At 41.0% G+C, this 23,012-nt stretch overlaps 1 long non-coding RNA gene across 1 annotated transcript; it reads left to right on the forward strand.

The window, feature by feature from the left end:
- The first annotated feature begins 12,735 nt into the window (after positions 1-12,735).
- Positions 12,736-14,975, forward strand: LOC115459419. The gene is made up of 3 exons (XR_003940268.1): positions 12,736-12,813; positions 14,021-14,086; positions 14,902-14,975. It is a non-coding gene; the product is annotated as an uncharacterized LOC115459419 (long non-coding RNA).
- Positions 14,976-23,012: the final 8,037 nt, after the last annotated feature.

Raw genomic sequence — 23,012 nt, forward strand, 5'->3', positions numbered from 1 at the left:
CTGGGGCTGGAGCGCCTCAGACCATCCTGCAAGGTTATCAATCCATGGTCGAACATAATGCCATGAATTCTCATGTAATGCCACATATTGAGCAGGTGTGCTAGGTGGATCAGATAGGATAGGTTTCTGTACTGGTATTTAGGGCGGGCAAAACTGTAGGATGATGGGACTATCAATGACTGTAAGGCAGCGGTTAGATCCCTCATTAGTAAAATAACTTTGAGGGTGGCGTTGTCTGGTATGATGAGAAATAAGATCATGTTGTTGAGGAAAATCAGATTTTGGTGCAACAGATACCACGGTGTCCGGGGTATCAGGGCGCGGTTGTGTTGTCAGGGACTTGCGTAAGGAACGAAGTCCCTCTGAAACAAACGCGAGGCCATCTCCCATACTAGCCAATGCGTGACCGTATTGTTCTTCCGAGGGGACTGGGGTATTAGGTAACGTAAAACGAGGTGAATCGTCTGCAAGGGAAGGGATTACTTCACTATCTGAAAAAGGGGAGAAATGGAACATCGGAGGAGGCTCGTTCGAATATCCTCTATGTCCGATTTTGTGGGGAGTTGTTGTTTTAAAACTTCCCATGCTTCGTCTAATGGGGAGAGTCTAACCTTCGGTCGCTCCTTATTAGCTGGTTTGGCTGGGAGTACCAAGGGACGCATTGGCCGTGCACCTAACGTGTCCCATCTAGGGTTCACTGGAGCAGGGGGCGGTTTAATGAAACCCCGATCATAGAGTTCCTGACAAATAGCCCGTGTTTGTGTAGCAGGACTACATGGAATGAAACCCATTTGTCGCAATTGGGATAGGATAGACTGTAGGGATTCAGCGGGCAAGGGACCAGTTTGGACATGGGAGTCCGAATGTGGTGGTGGAGGTAATGTTTGAGTTGTGTGCTCCATATGTGGGTAGGTAGTTGTTTGGGTGGTCATGTGCGAAGTCAATCCTGATCTTAGACTAGGGTAGGTGGAGGTCTGGGCAGCTACGTCAATTTGACTGATAGCAGGATGCTGGACGGTGACCGGAACCAATGGGTTCGGGACACAAGGATATTGTTCAACAATGGGTGGGGGTATCTCAATCTCATGGCCTCCGATAGTACGATATACATGAGGCGGGGGTGGCGCTAGCGCCTGGGTAGTGCCTTGCATCGTTGGAGCAGCAGTAATAGTAGGCAATTGGGTGGTGATTGTGGCCCCTGGGGTTGTTGAAGGGGTTAAGGGCGTCTGGGTTTGTACTGACCCTTGAGATATTGGAATTGGGTCTTTTTGTGATGAGGGAAGAGATAGATCAACTACACCAGCAATATGCACGGTAGTAGGTGGGTCAAATCTGATAGGAGCGGGAGATACCACAGGCAGCGAGGGTATCATTGTTTGTGATCCTTGAGATAAGGGGGTCTGTGTCTGAGATCCCTGAGAAATCTGTAGCTGAATTTTATCACAATATCCTGGGGGTATCGGGGTATATCCTACTGCACATGGTAGGAGTTTGGTAGTACCTGCAGCGGTAGCAGCATCATAGGGTGGAGGGGCCGTAGGTGTTATTGCCTCTTGGCAAGGGGTTTGATCGCAATTAGACCTCGCTAGGGCTCTGTCATGCTGGTTTTGTGCAATAAGTATGAATTTATTAATAGCAGCTAAATGCTTATCCCTAGATTTTCCTGTTTTGTTGGATTCATTGTAGCAGATCAAGGCTTGGAGTTTACCCTGATCAAATGAACCCTTTGTTGGCCATCCTAGTCCTGGGTCTTTAGCGGACCAAACGGTGTGCCAGGTCTGACATAAACGGGAAAGTTCTTTTTTATCAGCGGGGAAAAAGTTAAGAACTCTTTCCAGGGGGCTAGTAGAGGACTGAGTGGACATAATGGATTTAGAAGTAAAGGGAAAGCAATCCACATAGGTGGAGGTGTGCAGTGTAAAATGGCAAATTAAATCTCAAATTGGATCCTAGTTCGAAGAATTATAATAGGTACCTCTATAAATATATATACATAAATAAAAAGGGTGCAAAAGAAGATCATTCAAAGGAAAACATGCATCATGCGTATCGAAAATACCTTTATACTCACGTGTCTTCAAGAGCGTCCCAGTAACGGAACCTAGAACATAAATTACCAATTGGCGGAAAGCTCTATGCTTTTGCCGCAGGTTATATTAACAAAGAAATGATAGCCATAAATATGAGAATAGTGCAGGAGTCAGTTGTGTCACTTACTATATATAACCTACTCTAAAAATACTGCCCTCCAGAGTATGCTTCTATAGAAATTGACCATGGATAACACTCGCCTTGGATTACATATGGGATAACACTCGCCATGAATTTGATATGGGATAACACTCGCCATATTGAAAACCCCAAAAGTGGGGGAAGCAAAAACTCCAAAAAAGATTTTAGCGAACAGCGAAAATAAGTTCTCTAAAATTAAAGGGCAGCGATCTAATTGGTTTTCGCCGGTTAGAAATATGGGAATACACTCGCCATATATGGGAATACACTCGCCATTTTGTCGCTAACCCCCAATAGATGCTTAAATATTCGTCTAGAAGAGAACAAAAATTTAGGGCCCCAGTCAACCTGTATACACTCGCAACGAAAGTCGTTAGACGTCTCTTTATTAACCCCGCGCTCATCTATACAAGTAACTTATAGGTGGGCAATAATGCCGAAACCGCAGGCCACTCCGAAAATGGAATGGAAGTCTGCCCAAAATCTAATAAATGAGATACCGTCATCCATTGGAACACCCTCAATGGATGTAAGTCCCAGACATCGGTATCAAACCCAATGGTTATAGCGTGACACTGGTATATAAGAAACAATAAAAGTAGAGTAGTCCCAGGAAAAGCCCCTGTAAATTACTATAGAAGTGATAGAAAAATAGAGAGAAAAACGAAATATTCCAAAGCAAAACAAAACAAATGTAAGCTCTTTGGAAAGTTCACAGTCATAAAAAGAGCCTTTAGGTTGGAACACCTTAGTCAGGACAAAAAATGTGAAAATTCCACGTTCATCATTCACTAGACAATATATTTTTCCACTCAACAACCAGGAGAAGGAAAACTCAAAAGCATTAGAGCGGAACAGTAACAATAAGAAAGCCTGCAATACAAGGGCAAACAGTACAAATAAATTCATTCATACCTGTAGTAAAAGAAGAAAACTAATTAGGAAAGATAAGTGTACATATTATATGATAAAAACTGGGCCTACCTAATTTGTAATGTAAGGCAACAAATAAGCTGTAAGGGTAGGTTGAAAGCTGTATATGAAAACAAAATATAGATTTTAAACAAGACATGAAACTACTACATACTATAATAAGAGTAACAGAGGAGAACCATATATGTAACTGGAACATCGAAAAGGACAATTAAAACATGTGATTCTTACATCAAGAACTTCTCCAATGATACAGCATAAAACATACATACTAGTCAGTGATTGTGATGACAAACAGAACAGCTGCAGCATTAGAAGGAAAGAAAAGGTGGGTTGGGTTATAAAGAACCAACAGGAAATAACTGAAGAAGTGAAGCAACGCTGTATTCTCATGGCACGCAGTCATCATCTTCTCAACAGAAAAGGGAAAACATATTTTATATGCATATCTATTAAGGTCTTTAAAACGAGTACGTCATTAAAACAGAGCACAAGAAACCTGAACTATATGAGAATCTTATCTAGAGAGTGAATAAGATCCCCTCATATCTAGCGCAGTATAACACAAACAGTAAAATAGATAATGCAAGCAATAGAAGCTGATGGGCGGGGACAGCATAGCGCCTAGCTTATAACGGGAGCAAGATATAATCCATATAGCGTCTAAGCAAATTTCAAATAGGAAAATAAATAACAAACCTTAAGCATTAATTAAGAGTAGGACAAGTACAAATTTAATAAAACAACTGAAAATAGTAGCCAAGAGACTATCAAAATTAAAAAGAAATATATTTGAATGAGTGGCAGAGAAGAGAACGTAACCTTACAGACAGACAGGTTATATGTAAGAGCAGGAAGCATAGTCAGGAGAAAAGAAGGGTGCCGTTGCCGTACAGGGCGAAAGGTTATTACCGGAGATTATTAGAAACAGGATAATACATTCCTAAGCTAGACATTAACAGATACGAGAGACAGAGAGGGCAGAGAATGGAGGGGAAGTTATTTATAAAACAGCCACAGAAAAAGAGGAAAATAGACAGCTATGCACTTGTAAATGGGGAAAGCAAAAATACAGAGAAATGAGACTGCAAGTATAGGGCGAGAGGTCTCAGTCATAAAAGCTGAGAACTTAAAAACAGCCGTCGAGAGGAAACAGACCTTTCCTTTATTAGAGAGAAATAAAACAAAGTGCTGGGAGAGCTGAACGCCGTAATCGGTGCATCCAGCTAACGGTGAAAGAAAGTTATAAATAAACAAATAGAATAAGGAGACATACAAGCGGGTACGAGGAAAAAGGGACACACTCCGAACAGCAATCTTATCAGGGGTGTGCACAGAACGAAACTGTAATAACAGGAGGAAACAAAGGTAGCTGTGCAGTTTTAAATAGAATGCAGGAAGTGTGGTTTATAGCTAGAAAGGTAGCAAGAAAGAATTTTGTTTTAAAGGGAGAAAAACATGTAAGCTTTTCGGGTAAGGCACCTTAGTTTACAGTGTATACTAAGGTTGCCACACAGCAAACTATGAAAGGAAAGCTTGAGGGTGGTAGAGCAGAACAGAAAGGAAGCTAGGGCAAGCAGTACAAAAGCAATCATGCAGGACAAACAAAGCTGAAAAAGTCTGAGAAATCCTTAACCTTGTAGAACAGTTTTGGTATACGTAGCTTAGTGTTAAAGATTATAGATGGGCAGCGGACCAGCACTGCCATCATAGAAGTAAAAGACATGAAGATTTGAGCACAAATATCTTTACAAGAAAGAGTCTGTAACTAGCATGCTCTGAAAATCACGCTATATTCCTGTATTATAGAGCACAAGCACAATATGATAGCATTTAAATGTAACAAAAACAGTTGCTTCTCAACAATATAACCACAATATGCAACAGTCTTCCTAAAACACTACCAGTTAAGCATTCAGCAAGAAATACATGCGTATTAATCATAGCAAGGTAAATGTGACATTATAGTGGAACATTAAGACATATATCTATGCAGGGCAAAAGAAAGTAACATCTGTAGGAATTGAATAATACCATTTAAAATGCAAAAACCGGGATTATGGAGCATAAATCATGGGGGGCCACGTAAATGAACTATCAGCATAATACGAAAAACAGATTAAAGAAGTATTGCAACATAATTACAGAAAGCTACACTAGGACAAAGAAGGAGAAAGTTCCAAAGGGGTAAGTTATGTATGTTTGAAGGAAAGATACTCTTGTAACACTTTGTAAACACATGGTGTAGCACAATGAAGTCTATCAGGCTGTCAGTAGCAGTGCAAAAATAAAGAAACCTGTCTCGGGTTTAAAATCATGACTCAGAGACAGAATGAGAAAGCATTAGAGTATCTATTGTTTAAGGGAGGTGAGCTGAAAGAGAGGGCAACGTACAAAAGTCAAAGTAGTATGAGCATAAAATTTTGGGGGAGTGGGAGGCAACGTCCAAATAAAAGAAGAATGCAGAGTAAGACTAAGATGCAGTGTCATAGTCTTAAAAGTGAAAGAAAAAGAATACATCCGTACATTGTTACATCCTCAGAGGTGCCCGTATAACGGACTTGGCAGCATTAAAAGATAAGTCATTTAACAATTATGATACCTGCTAAGGAAATATACCAGAGAATCAGATATAGTTAGGTAAATTTAGGAGCAATACAGTTGACGGAGGATAGACAGCAAAAGGTTCACAATATCCCTGTGTAAATGATTGGTTAACTTGTACCGCTTCAGCATAGAACAGAAAAAACGGACGGAGAAGGGAAAAAAATTACTTTCTGAGCTTTTAAAAGTGAACTGTAGCCTCTGCCAAAGCAGTGCTGGACTGACTGATAAGGCAGCTAAAGTGGGCAAGCTTCCCAGATTCTCATGTCCTTGAGATAGTGAACTACAGCGCTTGTTAGGGAAAACTCTTAAAAGTTACAGAAATATGTGAGGGAAAAAAGGGTTTAGAACTTCAGCTCGTCGGCAATGTAAATGGGATTTATAAAGGCAGAGGGAATAGATGTATCAAATATGACAGTTACTAGTAATGTAGTAAGCTTTGTTCCGGAAAGAAAAACAAAACTCACAACACATGGGACTGAGAAGGAAAAAGATTAGTTTTATAAGGAAATCAAAAAAAAGATGATTTCTAGTTTACACCAGAAGCCAAGAAGGTGTATGTAAGGTGTTAAGTTACCCCAATTGGTATCGTGCGGGCCACAGACATATGGTATAGAAGTCGGTAGAGCATCAGAGAAGAGGGCAGGGAGGAAGGAATTCAGATTGGACTTAAGGGAAAAAGAAATGACTATGGGGGTGGGGTGAGAGCACAGAACTAAGCAGCAGTGAAAAAGGGCAATTAGGTGGACTACGCAGTAAATAATAAAGAACAGAAAATGCGCTTCAAAGTGAAAAAGCCAAGCCAGATTTAGACAACGGCATACAGAGATAAGAACTAGAAAAAGCAGAGACGAACAGTATAGTTCACATACAAAAAAATCCAAATTAGACGGAGTGCAGAGACATACAAAAAGATGCAAAAGGGAAAAAAGACGGAATAAGAGATACTACGCAGTCATTCATAACAGCTGAAAAGATAGCACCGGAGCACCGGAGTATAAGATAGAAACTATATATCTGTAAGGAGAAACGGAAATCAGAGGTTATAATGCAGTGTAAGGAAAAATAGCCGAGAGAAATGTAGACAGGAAGGGGGGCTGTGGGCTGTTAGAGGGAAAGCATAGTTCAGAGAACTAAAAGAACTGAATAGGGTCTTATGGGAAGTGTAGTGCACAAAGATGTGAATACAGCTTGCACTTGTTCAAAGTCATGGGAGGCAAAGATAAGGGGAAAACAGTAGTAGAACGGCATAACTGGTTGATACTCGTATCTGAGCAATATCAACTTCCATTCAAATTACATAAGAAATAACAAGGAAACTCTTAGAAAAACAATTAGAACAATAAAGAACAATAATAAAAAAAAAAAACCTTTTCTAGACAGGATTACTGCTAAACTGAAAATAAAACAAAACATGAATCTATAATGTCCATAAACAGCAACAGTAATTCTTAAATTAAGTATCAGTTCCAAATTCTCCTTCATTGATCATGGTTGAGGCGGTGGAAGCGCAGAAGAATCTGGACGGAGATCTAACAGGGCTGGATTTTCAGGCTGGCTTGCTGAAGGAATGGCTGGTCTTGAGATGGTTGGGGTCTAACATCATTTGGGCCTGGATAGATCTTGAAGACGTACTTGTGGTACAAATTGGGATCTTTCCATGTCTTTATTCTAGGCATGCAGCATCATAAACAGTTCATCAAGAGTCAGAGGTTGTCAAAGGAATATGCAACATGACTGTATGCCTGAATGATACATTGCTATATCTTAGTGGGCATAGTCAGGGTGAATTGAATAGACATGAAGACAATGTAAACATGGAGAAAATAGTGCTAATTACGTGCAAAAGCAAAAGGGAAACCAGAAGGGTTCAATAATGAAAAGCCATTTACATAAATAGCAATAGTATATGAAATTGTATCTACAAAAAACAATTAGAATTTAGAGATGATGGTAAATGTTCAATTATTGATGTATGGAGGGCAATGCGTTGCAATTTATCGCCAATAGATGGAATCTTCACCTACGATGACTACCATTCACCAAGGGTTGAGCCCTCAGCTGCAGGAGGCCAGCAGGACTTACGAGTTAGATGATTCAGAAAGAAGGGTCAATTAGCAAATAGTCATAGTCAAAGTTGAAGATTAATGTGCAGAAATCTAAAACTCATAAAAGTCCAGGTGATGGAAGTATATTCTGGAATCACGGTCGTTGTCTGTTGTAATAGAGAGCTCATACGTAAAGTTACATGTAGGTTTGGAAAAGATGAGAAGCCTGCAAAAATATTCAATACAACAAAATATTTGAGAGCATAACCAAGAAGGGCTACATTAATGACATCATTTGGACAAAAGAAAATTCTCATTGGAGAAGTTGGTGCTTCTTTTTCTTGCCAGAGTCAGTTGCAGTAGAAGTACTAAACTAGAATAGAGGCGGTAGATCAGAAATTGGATTGACAGTCTTCACTCAACCTACAGGACTTAATAATAGAGGTGATATAAGAAGTAAAATCAAGTGGTCAAATCTCAGCATAAGACCATTAGAAAGAATAGATTATAAAATGCATTGTTAGTTCCTTTGCGCATCAGTAGGTGGAGCATAGTGTCAATATATAATATAATAAAATGTTCTTTGTAAAGTTGATGTTGCTGGCACAGGAAGTAAGCAGAGTCTGAGGAAACATTGTGGTAAGAGTCTGCTCCAGGAAAATGTAGCCTTTTAATATGATATTTAGAGAGATAGAGAAAAGCTAATATCAGAAATGTAAAAAACTATATATTTCTATGAGGCCTCCTTACGTGACCTTTACAAGGTTAAAATAGGTCAAATGAGAAGGACAATAACCTATAGTTCTCTGTAATAGTTCACAGCCAATTTGGAAAATAAAACTTATATTAAATTTTAATTTGATCCTTTCTATGCTCTCACAATTTTGGGCCCTAAATTATGACAGCATATGAAGATTCACATTCAGAGGGATAGCTAAAAATAAGCTATATATTCCCAGCAATCAATTTACAATTTAGAGTATATTTTAAATACAGAGGAGGAGCAGCTTTATAAGCAGAAGACAAGAAGTAGGAGCATTTCTTTAAACATTTTAGTAACATTCAAAAATCAAGAATAATAACAATTTTTATTAATGCAATAAATGCAATAAATGCACAAATTGACCAGTAGGCTATGTTCATATGATAAATGGAACAGCTTGTAAGCCTACATTGTAAATTTAATTCTAAACAAAGAGTACCAAGGATAACACAGAAAAGTCTTCAGTTCTGATTTACCAGTTAGTTATGTTATGCAAGGGTTAATCTCTAAATCCTATTGAGAACCAAAAATGCTGGAACTCTATCATAAAACTATAATCTTTAAGAGGCAGGGAAGGAAGTTTGAAAGTAGTAGATAAGACGTGAAAAGAAAATTAAAACAGTTAATTCATTATTACGGAACACATCCCCAATAAAAGCCAGGTTATTTTAAACAATGTCATAAAGTGCTTGCATTTCTAGTGAAAGCAATTTATCAGAAATCAAAAACAATCAGATATTTAACATCACAAATCAAACAAACATTGCTTAAATGAAATAATATACAATCCTGGAAACAAAACACTCCTTTGAGATTTACTATCACTGCAGTTGATAGGCAATCTCGCAGAGTAACCTTAAAGCACAAATTTAAAACTAAAGAGATGATTCCCTAATAAATAGCTGGTTTAATATATGCCATTTATTACAGGACACACAGGAACATACAGACGTAAAATTAAAACTGTAACCTAATCCTGATACGTGGAAAACTTAAAGTTAAATATAGTTTAAAACCAATCATCGGAAATGTGCACGGTTAAGGAATTGTTTAGGGTTTCAAAACAAAAAACATAAAAATAAATATTCCAGTAGCCAATTACAAGTCATAGCACACAGACAGAAAAGAAAAGGAAAATCACACTCATACACATACACAGTTATTGTCCCACATACAGAGGTGTTCTTCTGTACTGAGGACAAAATCTTAATCCTAAATATGGAAAATAAAACATTTAAATTAGAGCTAATCCAACATGCCATGAAAGTATATAACGGCAAGCTTAATAGTAACACATACAATAAATGAAAATACTCACAATTCATACAATGTAATTTCCATAGAAAATCAATTGAGAAAGAGAACAGTTGGCGGGATCACTATGCCCTTCCGAACTCTCGGTGGCATAGGGAGGTTAACCGCAAAATAGAAAGGTTTGTTTCGGATGTCAGATCACTAGTATCTGGTGTTGGGTGCGGAGAGGAAGATATGATATAATGGGCAGTGAACAACATCACCCAATATGTATAATAACGGGACCTAGTGAGCAAGTGGTCTACAAATAAGCTCCAGATCTGTAATTTGCTATAGGGAAAAAATGAACTAGATTAATAATATATATATTGACCAGACTTGGTACAAGATTAGTGGTTCAAAAGGCAGCTTCAGGGATAACAAGACCTAGAAATGATAATGTGCTAATAGGTTACAAAAACATGCAATCATTATCCTGATAGTAGAACATGCAAAGACATAACACAATCATACTCACGCATCTGCTAATGTACTCCAACATAGGGACCCAAAATAAAAATTACTAAAAATTAGCGGACAGCTTTGACCGTTAGTGACATAAAAAGGGAGAGAGACAAAAACAGTAAACAGGATGTACCCAAAGAATGGGTGAATAAGTGAATAAATACCTAGTGTCAGCTATTATTATTTACTACTCTATCCCAAATTAATAAAAACTACTCCCCAGAGTGTGCTTCTAAAGACAGCTACAACATGCCTGCCAAAAACTACACTGATAATTATTGGCCATGGGCACCAACACCATGATAGAGCCCCCAAAAAGGGACATTGCAAAACTCCCAAAATGAACTCAAAAAACCTGCGAATAAGGTCCTCTGAGTCGAGGAGCAGCGGTCCAACGGGTCCCGCTGATTAGCTACAACGTAATCACCCCAATGAACCTTAAGTGGCTACAACGCACGCAGTGAAATAAAAATTTTATAGGTTAGGCTCTCCCGCGTATACAACTAACCATTTCTAAACAATTTTAAATACCCGAGTCAACCTGTACACAATCGCAACGAAAGTATATAAAATAATGAGTGGAGTGGAACAGGTGGATGTGAAGCGTCTGTTCACGCTTTCCAAAAATACTAGGACTAAGGGGGCATGCGATGAAACTACAGTGTAGTAATTTAAAACAAATCGGAGAAAATATTTCTTCACCCGATGCGTAATTAAACACTGGAATTCGTTGACGGAGAACATAGTGAAGGCGGTTAGCTTGGCAGAGTTTAAAAAGGGGTTGGACTGTTTCCTAAAGGACAAGTCCATAGACCACTACTAAATGGACTTGGGAAAAATTCACAATTTCAGGAATGACATGTATAAAATGTTTGTACTTTTAGCTAGCTTGCCAGGTGTCTTGTACCTGGATTGGCCACTGTCGGGGACAGGATGCTGGGCTCGATGGACCTTTGGTCTTTTCCCAGTATGGCATTACTTATGTACTTATGTATATACAAGTCTGTTTTGTGTGAGTGAGGGATTAGTACGTTGATCCTTCACTGAAAGCCCTAAACAACTGGCCTTTAGCACGAGGAACTTGCGTAGTGAGTCATGGTGGGTTTTGAGATGCCACCTTGAATCCTGAAGGTTCTTGAGCTTTGTCCTGGCCTCAATCCCAAAAGAAGGTACTTGAGTAGCGCTTGCTTTCCCAGCTCTGATATTGTCCTCTATCATCTTCTGACTTCTGTTTTTTTTCTATATTTTCCTTTTTTTATTCAAATTAATGTATTCAACATGTAAGATTATCACAGCCATATGAGGACTTGGAAGGGAACGGGGGGAGAGTAGGTGGGTGTGTGCATATGTATGTGTACTAAAATTCAGTCCGCTTGTGTTCTTGTGTTGATCCTAATATGACATGTTCACAAAGAGGCTATGAGCTGACAGCCAAAACCAAGCCCTTCCGCCATTTTGTTTCCTTGTGTTTGGAGGGTTTCATAGCTGGGAAGCTGGAATCATATAGGAATCTTGATAGTATTTCTTGTAATGAGCGGGAAGGCATTGCTAAGAGTACACTAAATCAGGGAAGGAACCTGATGCAGACCAGTTACACTGTCAGAAGAAGGATGACACATCTAGAATGTACAAAATGAAACTTGAGTGGTGTGTTACTTCTCCTGTTCCATACAAGTCTTGCTTGAGGGCTGATCAGAAGCCCTAGTGAAACGCGCCTCTGCTGAGGATCCTCAGGGTCTCTGCAGGTTTCCTCAGGAGAGTTCCTGTAAGGCCGGACTTCCCAAATGTGGTCCTCAAAGGCTGCCACCAAGTTTTTATACTCTCAAATAGCAGTTCATACTACTCAGTCTCATGCAAATATATTGCCGAAGTCCTGCAGAGCCTCGGGCAGAGTTTGGGAACTTCTTCATGCATTGGGCTGGATGGGTGCATTAACTTGGGATCAGAAATTACTGAGCAGCAGTGCTCCACTCTCCTTAATATTTCTGCAAGGATTTGTTACCCCCAATGCTTTTGAAATGTTTTTCCATTTGAAGTGGTATTTCAGTGCATGAAATGTTAGTGCAATAGGCAGCATCACCGATGGCCAAATGTGCCTGGTAGTCTGGATTTGCATCTGGCCCTGAGGACCAACAGTAATCCAGAAATTAAATGAGCTGGTGCATGCCACCACCTGCCAACCAGTACTGTGTATCATGAGTTTGGGTCCACAGGAATCCACAAAAAAAAAGGAAATCAGGTGAATGTACCATGTGACAGGGAGTGAGGGCCTCAGAGCTCCCCAAGGATGGTATGTTAGATTCAGGTGTTCTCTGCACACAAGAAAAGTTTTTTTCTTAAGACAATGGATGTTCCCTTCAGCACGTCTGACCCTCTGTCTGTCCTACTTTCATTTTTCAGTCTTGTCAAGCAGACCTGGTGAAGGACAACGGACATAAGTATTTCCTCTCCGTTCTAGCAGATCCTTACATGCCAGTAAGAACAAAACCATATGTTTTTTTTTAATGTGAAGGGGGGTGGGGTGCTACTGACACAGTGATCCACCAGCCTTGAGAGACCTACTGCACTTGGTACACTAAGGTGCTGCAGGGTCCTTTGTATTATCCAGTAATCTCTTCAGTGGGCTTACGGTGAAGTTGAGCGCTCTCTCCTTTGAGGAATGAAACCTTAGTCTATAGAATGCCACATAGTATGCAACCTTGGAGTGGGCTTTGTTTCCATCTTTTTGCTGAGTGTGGAAGCGAGTGTGGTCTCTTTGTAACTCTATGTGGCAGTTTGTGAAACAATAACCCACATTCTCCTCTGCTTTCTTATTACACAGCCAAAAATAAACATTCGAGCTTCTTGCCTTTATCACCTTGTGATTGAGATAGTGTTAGGTCTGTGGCAGGAGCATTGCCCTTTCTTGTGTTTAGTGGTTGCCCTGTCCATTCTATTAAAGGTCTCACCAGGGCTGTAGCCACAAGTGGTCCTGCTGGGTCCTGGTGCCCTCCACCACTTTGGAGTCAGGCCTGCCCAGTAAGGAGCCAACAGCACAGCCCAATGAGAGGAGAATTGGGGGCAGCATCAGCATCTGAATGCCTAGTGCCCATCCATGTTAACCTCAGTCCTAGTTGCATCACTAGGTCAGACCCCTTTCAGCAGGCTGTGTGTTCTCTGTGCTGTCACACAGGTCTCCAGCCATAAGGAGTCCTCACGGCCTCCTGCGGATGCTAAATTTATGGATATTTACTAGGCAAAAGCATGCCTGATTTATTTGAGCCATAAAACAGATGCATGGTGGTGATACCAGCAAAGCCTTTTTGCAAGTAGCAGCCTCTTTGATTTTCAGTTTTTGTTAAATTTTACTGTAAAGATATTTTCTTAAAATGATTAAAAAAACAAACCTTTACAGACAGATTGTGTTTGTTCTTTCCATATACCTTGGAGGTTGTGTTGGAATGAGGTTAAAATCCTTACACAGTTAATTGTCATGTGAGCACTGGAATCTATCAACAAATGATCACAAGTGTATGGGGAGGGCAGAGGTGACATCTGTTGATTATAAGGCTGCATGTTACAGCGAGACAGTGTTGCACAGCACTTAATCAGCGAGTTGTCCCATTGACTTGATGTGCAGCAAGGTTGTCTGTTGGAATAAGTAGCAAGGATTCCTTTAAATGTGATTGTCTATTTTTCGTAGGCTGAGCATCGGACAATGACTGCCTTCATTCTGGCTGTCATTGTGAACAGCTACAACACAGGGCAGGTGAGTGGTCATCCTCTAGACCCTCGACTCAGCGTCTCCAGTAGCTACAGCCTCCAGCCCTGGATATTGGCTTCTTCCCTCGACACTCCTTTATTTCTGCTCTTCTGTTAAGGTCCCGCAGCAAGTGAAGATTTAATCTGGTGTGTTAGAGGCTCAGGAGGCCCTGAGCTGCTGTGGCAGGAGAAGTGGGTTTTTCATTTGAATTTAATTACCTTTCCAAATCAGAGCTCAAGGCAGGTTACAAACTCAGGTTCTGTTGTTAATTCTCTTCCCCAAAGAGCTTCCAGTGTGTCTGTACCTGAGGAGGAGGATGTGAGTTGCACTGGTTCTCGGCCCACTGCTTGAAGCAGTAATTACTACTTCACCATCTCTTCCTTGATAAGACCTCAGACTCTTCTTTTTGAGCTTTGTTTTGAGGTCTTCTTTAAACTGTGTGCACCATAGATGTTGATGTCATTCAGTAAAACTGTAGAAACAGTTTGAAAAATGAAAATGAGTCTTCCGGTTACTTAACGAAAAGTCCGGAGTGATGCTACATCGTTGGAAGTTGCTATCTGAGAAGTGATACAGGGATACGACTTGGGGATCGTGTTTAGTGATCTGTGACACTTTGGTGGGGGGGGGGGCTGCTGTCAGACATGCTGAAAATTAGGAAAAAGGGGTGCACTGGGAAAGGGTGTGGGAGCTCTCCCTTAACACCAGCGTTTGCCAGTGTTCACAGTGTCCATTTGATAAACGGCAGTGGAGGAGGCTGGATTGGAGAATTGGGTAGCTGGTAGCATATTTAACCTCCTCTTCTCTTTGTTGCATTGTAGGAAGCCTGCCTTCAGGGGAACTTGATTGCCATCTGCTTGGAGCAGCTGAATGACCCTCACCCTCTCCTGCGCCATGGGTGGCTATTTGCTTGGGGCGTATTTGGCAGAATTTTGACTCTGCTCGGTGGTGTGGTGTGAGAGACAGTGCCCACGAAAAGCTGTATAGCCTGCTGTCTGATCCCATCCCGAGAGGTTTTAGAGGGGAAAATGCCAGTAGTCCCATGTTTGCATCGATTTCCAGGAAGGGCCCACTGGCTGCTGTGGACCCGTCACTCTCACCACTTCTGCCTCGTTCCCTAAAGAGGTTTATAAAATCAGGCATGGCGAGTGGGGGATACCACATGAAGACAAGTGGCAGCAGCTTTTAACTAACCTATGGGCCAATAGTTTTGCTGCATTTAAAAGGACTTGAGTAAGTAGAAAAAGACCATTAATAATTATTAGCCACTCTTTAGTAGTTGTTTTGCCATAGGGAACAGATCTCCCCATTAGGATCTGCCAGGTACTTCCAAGTGACCTGGATTGGCCACACTCGGAGACAGGATGCTGGGCTTGATGAATCCTCCGTCTGATCCAGAATAGCACATCTTAATCTGTCCACAGCTCAGTGACTTCTGAGGAGGTGAACTGAGCAGTGTAAGACACCTATGCGTTGGTGATAGTGTTGCAGAGCTGCTTAGCTAGTGCTGAAGGACCACGTCATTAACATGAATAATGGCAGGGAAAAGACCAGCTTATTTTTTTATTTATTAGGATTTAATTTACTGAGTAAAATTTTCAAAAACGCAAGGCAGTATGCAACAAGAAAAGCTGAACATAGACAATGGGGAGTTTTAGCAGAAAAATAATAATCAAAATAACAGTACACATTATGACATACAGTATACTACTTCCAGTGTCGACACAATACGCATTAAACATTGTCTACCCAGCTGAGGTACTTCCACTTGGGGTAGATGAGCTTACAGATTCCCACCTGCAGCCCAATGCTAACTCTCTCCTGTGCCTCCAAAAGCCCTCTCAAGACCCCTCCCACCACCGTGCACAACATCCTTCCAAGAGTGACCCTAAAGTACTGTCCTCGTCTCAGGCATTTACCTACCTCCTGCACATTTGTGTCTTATTACTCAGTCACCAAAACAAGTGAACTTCCCACCTCCCCCTGTTTAAGATTTATTGAATTTTGAGTTTTAACTATGGTTACTCAATGGAAGCCCAATGTAGTTATTACTGCTGCTGTTAGTGGTATAGGGGGGGGCCATATAATAAGCTGATATACACAAACAGCCCAGAAGAAATGGAAAGAAACGTAAAATGTGATTTGGTTAGAGAAAAGGAAGTTGCCGCTCTGAAAGGGACTGTAAGATGCTGCATGTTTGGCAATTGTCAGTCTCCTGTCCTTTCTCATTATGATGTTATTTTGTTTTGGTCCCTTCCAGGTGCGCTGCTCAGCTGTTTTTGCCCTCGGCACCTTTGTGGGTAACTCTGCTGAGAGGACAGATCATTCCACCACCATCGATCACAACGTGGCCATGATGCTGGCACAGCTCATTAACGACGGCAGTGCCATGGTCCGAAAGGTGGGAGGCCTGTAATACTCTTTGGCAGATCCAAAACAGTCATTCTGCCTTCACTGTACTTTACATTATTCCAAAGGTTCTACAACTGAAACCAACCGGTAGATCCCACAAAAGAAGGTGAAAACAAAATCAGACTTTTCAAAATATTGATCCTTCTGTAATTAAAATTTAACCTCAGATCAATATGTGGAGTCCCCAACATGATTATCTGAATTTGTAGCTTATTTCCGTAAGTTTATCGTCAAAAATTTGTCCAAAGATACAGGGCTCCATATTTGAAAGGTTCCACATCCTCAGTAATGTTTCTTCATTCTCACAGCTGCACATTTCACACACTGCATAAACTCATGACATGGTACTTCAGAGCATCAAAACTGGGAAAAACCACACACTCAAGTTTACTATACAGCAATTTTTTTCCAGGTCCGTCAGAATTTTAAGATATTTAGCACTAAAATAGCTACTTAGTAACAGGGCAGTTTATTTTAAAAAAAATCTATGGATTAATGATTAGGAATATGCCCTGTTGCTATTTTAGAGCTAAATATCTTAAAATTCTGACGGACCTGGAAAAAAGTTGCTGTATAGTAAATGTGAGCGAATATATATTGGTGGGAATATTTTGTGAATAGTTGTAATCATGCCACTTGACAAAACGACTGCTCCTTGGCTGTAAGGGATTCCGTGGACTTGCTGCTGAAAGATCAAAACTCTTAGTGCAGACAGTAAGCCACATTGAGCCTGCAAAGAGGTGGGAAAATGTGGGATACAAATGCAATAAATAAATAATAAATTACTTGATAGTGGAGGAGTGGCCTAGTGGTTAGAGCACCGGTCTTGCAATCCATCCCACTGCTGCTCTTTGTGATCTTGGGCAAGTCACTTAACCCTCCATTACCTCAGGTACAAACTTAGATTGTGAGCCCTCCTGGGACAGAGAAATATCCAGAGTACCTGAATGTAACTCACCTTGACCTACTACTGAAAAGTTGGGAGCAAAATCTAAATAAATAAATAAGATTCTAGAATTCTAAAGAAAAACAAGATTCCATGCAGAACCCCAAAGAGTAACAAGATTCTTTGGGGGGTGGAGGAGTGGCCTAGTGGTTAGAGCACCAGTCTTGCAATCCAGAGGTGGCCAGTTCAAATCCCACTGCTGCTCCTTGTGATCTTGGGCAAGTCACTTGACCTTCCATTGCCTCAGGTACAAACTTAGATTGTGGAGCCCTCCTGGGACAGAGAAATATTCAGAGTACCTGAATGTAACTCACCTTGAGCCACTACTGAAAAAGGTCTGAACAAAAATATAAATAAATAAAAATAGGGTGAGCACCATTACTCCCGTAGAAGCTTCTCTGCTTTCTGATAGAGCAGGGTTCTCAACCCAGTTCCTGGTACACACTTAGGATTTCAGGATTTCCACAGTGAATATGCATGAGAATTTGCATGCTCTGCCTCGTGCATATTCATTGTGGATATCCTGAAAACCTGACTGGTTCAGAGTACCCTGAGGTCTGGACTGATAACCTCTACTGTAGCGAGAGGTCCTTATACACTGCTTGAGGCAGGACTTCAATAGGTTTGTCCTGATGAAACACAAATACCAATTCCTTAACGATTTTTTAGGAGCTGAGAGCAGTACATTAACCCCCAGGTCCTGGGGCAAGGGAGCAGAAGCGGAATGATCAGTCTTTTAAAGTGTTTTTCCCTTTAAAATCTTTGCTTATCAACAGCAAAGCCTGCATTCATAGTGTATGTTGAGAGCTTATCTTGGGATTTCTGCACCATTTGTTTCTGGTAGCTTTATTTGTACACACAGGCATGTCCTTAGGATGATTTGCAGCTTGCCATGAAGGGAAACCACTCGATTGTCGAATTCATTCTGTCAGGAGAGCACTTCCCTACTGATTTGTGTCTAAACATGCACGACAGATGTGCACATGAAATGAAGAGCATTGACATTTGTAAGCTTTTTTTTTTCTTTCTGCTACTGATTAAAAGGCAGAGCAGGTGGTATAAAGGTGGAGTTTAGTTATAGTACCTTAAATATACGAGGTCCTGTAACCTTAAGGGGTTGAGAGCTGTCAGGGCTTCCTGTAACTTAAAGATGTTAAACAGTCTGCTGTTATGTTTATTTCTCGTCTAAGAGAGGCTCATACAGCAGACTCTGTATATCCTCATGGACTCCAAAGTCCTGCTTCTTAATGTATGGCTAGCTCTATCGTCCTATTAAGTGTCCCCAAAAATTTCCTGTAACTCAAAAGGGGAAGGAGTGCTGCCTGTCTCTGTTCTCTTAGTGGTCAGACTTTCATTAGGCTGGTTGTAAGTAGGCTTCAGAGCTTCTTGGTCACCCTAAAGGGTAAGGCATTGCCCGAGAAAGAGATGCTGATGGAAGGGCCTCATGGCTGGGGTATATCTGAACTTTGAGAATATTGGTGTTAATCATTCAGCTGTTTCTGGCTGATTATAGTGTCCACATACCACCTACACCTGGGTATGGGCTCGGGCTTGGTATTCTTTCCATCTGAACTTTTCAGGGGCTTAAGGAAATTTCCTGGAGTGTGATAAAACAGTAAATAGCCAAGATTTGCTTCTGGCTGCCCTCCTTTCCCACCACTGCTTTGAGTCCATGCCAGGCTTTTTCTTACGCCACCCTTACACCATCACCACAGTCCCTGCTGCTCAGCTCTTTCCCTACCGGTGCTCTGAGAAGGGAGTCTGTAATAAACTGAAGGTGCAAAGCCTTGACATGAAGGGAGGGGGGGGGGGGGGTGAGTGGAGACGTGAAATCGAAGAACTAATGGCATGCTTTTCCTCTACTGAGAGCCCCTTCTGCATTTGTTCTGCTCTTCTCCGTGCAGGTGATATATTTGTTTCCATGGTATGTGCTCTTCTGTGTTCTGATAAGTTTTACTAGACATTAAAAACACATTTTTTGTTGAAACCACATGATATAAGCCCAGTCGGTAGTAGAGGAGGGTTTAAGGTAGGTAGTTTTTTTTTTAATTGTGATTCCATTATCTTACCTTTCTTCCTCTGAATATATTTCAAGGTAGTGCTCTCCTCTCCAAAATTATAATATTGCCCATACAGACAGCTCTTATGCTTTTATGCACTAATGACCTGGTCCATATACCAGCTGGTAGGTTATGTGCTGCTTGAACTCATCTGGTCCCTTTATCAGCAGCTGTTTTTTCAAGCACAGACCATGAGATATGCTTTGATCATCTTCATAGAAAGTGAGAATTCAAATCAATCAATACAACACCTGTGTCTCATCCTTTTATGATAAGTGTTAGGAGGTGAGCAGGAAGGTCTGAGCCCCTTCTTAGTAGTACTTAGTGTAACTGAGACAGTGTGTTCCTAACAGGGTGACTCAGAGGGAAATTGCTTTTCCGGATTCTGCAAAAGACTTTTTTCTTTGTATCTCTTCCTTCTTTCTTTTTGAGTTCAAAAAATCCTTTGACTTTGTTGGTAACAAACAGCAACAAACAGACTACATCAGTTATAGGACATGTTTGCTGTTCCAGAAATTCATTAACAGGAGACCAAATATCATCATTTCTGCAATAAACCACCACCTCTCTCATACTTATATATTTGGCAAACTAAACCCCACCATAACTGCACTGATGATAAAATAGCATTATCCTTCCAGTTATTAATAACTTACTTCACTGCCAGTGCCATAGTACTACTACTACTATTTAGCATTTTTATAGCGCTATAAGGCGACCGCAGCGCTGCACAAACATAGAAGAAACACTCCCTGCTCAAAGAGCTTACAATCTAATAGACAAAAAATAAAGTAAGCAAATCAAATCAATTAATGTGAACGGGAAGGAAGAGGGAGGGTAGGTGGAGGCGAGTGGTTACGAGTCAAAAGCAATGTTAAAGAGGTGGGCTTTCAGTCTAGATTTAAAGGTGGCCAAGGATGGGGCAAGACGTAGGGGGGCTCAGGAAGTTTATTCCAGGCGTAGGGTGCAGCGAGACAGAAGGTAATACTGAACAACTTTGCCTGGCTTTTCTAATTATGTGAAGGGGAAAAAATCAATTAGTGATGTAGCTGAGCAGACCCCAGTGATCACCTTCCCTAAAAGGAAGAGCTAGCTGTAGTTTCTTTCCTTGCTGGGGGGGGGGGGGGGGTGGTCTGTGTCACCTTTTATAAGCATGTACTGTTCACAAAAGCAATATTTATTTATTTAGATTTTGCTCACACCTTTTTCAGTAGTAGCTCAAGGTGAGTTACATTCAGCTACTTTAGATATTTCTCTGTCCCAGGAGGGCTCACAATCTAAGTTTGTACCTGAGGCAATGGAGGGTTAAGTGACTTGCCCAAGATCAAAAGGACAGCAGTGGGATTTGAACCTGCCACCTCTGGATTGCAAGACCGGTGCTCTAACCACTAGGCCACTCCTCCTGTTTTGGTTCTTATGCGTTGGCTGGGTATGGGAGGCTTCTCAGTCGCTAAGACATGAAGCTAATTCAATTCCCCTCCAAATAACAAGTCTGCTGTTCTTCAGGTTGATTCGCAAGATCCAAAGTCATCTAATCTGTCTCTTGTATTTTATCAATGTCCAGTTTTCACTCGTATTAATATTCAGCTACTTGCTCTTGGTTTTGGAAGCATTGTATTATCACAAGAGAAGCAAATCATTCCGGTGTTGTGTCCTAGGAAAAGGTCCTGCTGTCCTCTGTCCCCTTATCTCTGGTTTGAAGAACTTACCAGCCACAGCACATCCTGTTTGAACAGATTGTTTTGTAATGAGAAATCCAATAAATAACAGTCTTCCGGGGCATAACTCCACTAGAGATTAATCTGCATGTCATTAGTTTTCAGTATCCGCACAGTTTTCCCCTTAGACTCCTGCCAGATGGTCCTTGTCTCAAGAGATTTGAGTTTTTTAGTTCTGTTCTCTTTCTGCTGCCAGACCAGTAGCCCCTTGCATCCCTCTTTAGGGTCATTTACGTTTCTATACCTTTATTTTTGGGAAACTTAGGAATGGGTCCTTACATCGGGTCATTTAGTTTGAATGTGTTTAATTACATTTTGTTGATAAACAGCATTTTTTTTTATCTACTTTTACAATTCCAAGCAAAACACTTACACAGAAAAAGGGAAGCTTATGGAAACAATTTAAAAAATATATATAAGAAAAAAGGAAACGCAAAAAAAAATCTTCACAATCCATTTCTCAAAATGGGGAGAAATCCTTAATAGGAAATATATATATATAGTTTTAAGTTTGCAAATAAGATAATATAAGGAACTAATCCTATTTAAAGATATTGGTATCGGTATACAAAATTAAATAAAGAAATAACTATAGTAATCTTAAACATAGATATCAAATTATAGTCCACATAAAGGAAATTCAATAATTCATATAGGGAGTCTTTTTTTTTTTTTTTTTTTTAATTTTTATTAAGTCGCGGTAGCATTTTTAGCTCGCGGTAGAAATCAGCTGCAGTAAACGCCGAGACACCTATTGTATTCTTATGGGTGTTTACTGCCAGCTGATTTCTACCGTGAGCTAATAAAGACCCCCAACAGTAGCGATCCTAGGTCGGCTGCCACCAGGGGCAAATCATCGCTGCGTGCACACCCCCCCCCCCCCCCCCCCCCGGGTGCAGCGGTGTCTGTCCCCACAGGGTGCAGCATGACACCCCCCCCCCCCGGCACATCAAGAACCCCCCCGCGCAATGACACCCCCATCCCCGGCGCATCAAGACACCCCCCCCCCCCCCCCGGTGCATTCTTGGCTGCTGGAGGGCAGAGAGCAGCCACGCGCCTGTCTGCTCCACTGGCTCCCTGCTTCCTCTGCCCCGGAACAGGAAGCAGGGAACCAGTGCAGCCGATAGGCGCACAGCTGCTCTCTGCACCCTCCAGCAGCGTGCATCCGGGGCGGACCGCCCCCACCGCCCTTCCTACGCCACTGCCCCCTAATTAGGGGAAGCTAATACAAAAAAGAAAACTATCAAACAGAAACAGAATATCTACCAGGTCCTATCAAACTCATGATTGACATCTCGGGTAGATCCTGGAACCTGGGCTACAGCTCCCTTTCCTTCCAAGAAAAACTGCAACTCAAAAGGTATACGTATGGTTCTCTAATAATATCACACATTGGCAGGGTTATCTTAATTGAAATTTACCTCCCAAATTCACAACCTGTTTAAACTGCAAAAACTTCTTTCTGCTAATTTGAGTCCATTTAGAGACATCCGGAAATATTGAAATTTTCCCTCCAGGAAATATACAATTAGGAGGTCTAAAAAAATGATCTTAATAGTGCATCTTTATCTTGCAGAAAAACAAAAGTAACAGTAATGTTGATTGGGAGATTACGTCGTCGGTTGAGGTTTCTCATGTTTGAGTTAAATTCAAACTATCTGTTGAGGTATCCTCCAGTAAATCTGCAGTTTCATCCATAGGTTAGGTACTGGATTATAATATACCTTTGAAATGGAGGCAAACCTGACAGGATATTTGAAAACTTCTTTCAAAAATCTATTTAAAAAAACAAATAT

Source organism: Microcaecilia unicolor, unplaced genomic scaffold (assembly GCF_901765095.1).
Source record: "Microcaecilia unicolor unplaced genomic scaffold, aMicUni1.1, whole genome shotgun sequence".
NCBI classification, from domain to species: domain Eukaryota; kingdom Metazoa; phylum Chordata; class Amphibia; order Gymnophiona; family Siphonopidae; genus Microcaecilia; species Microcaecilia unicolor.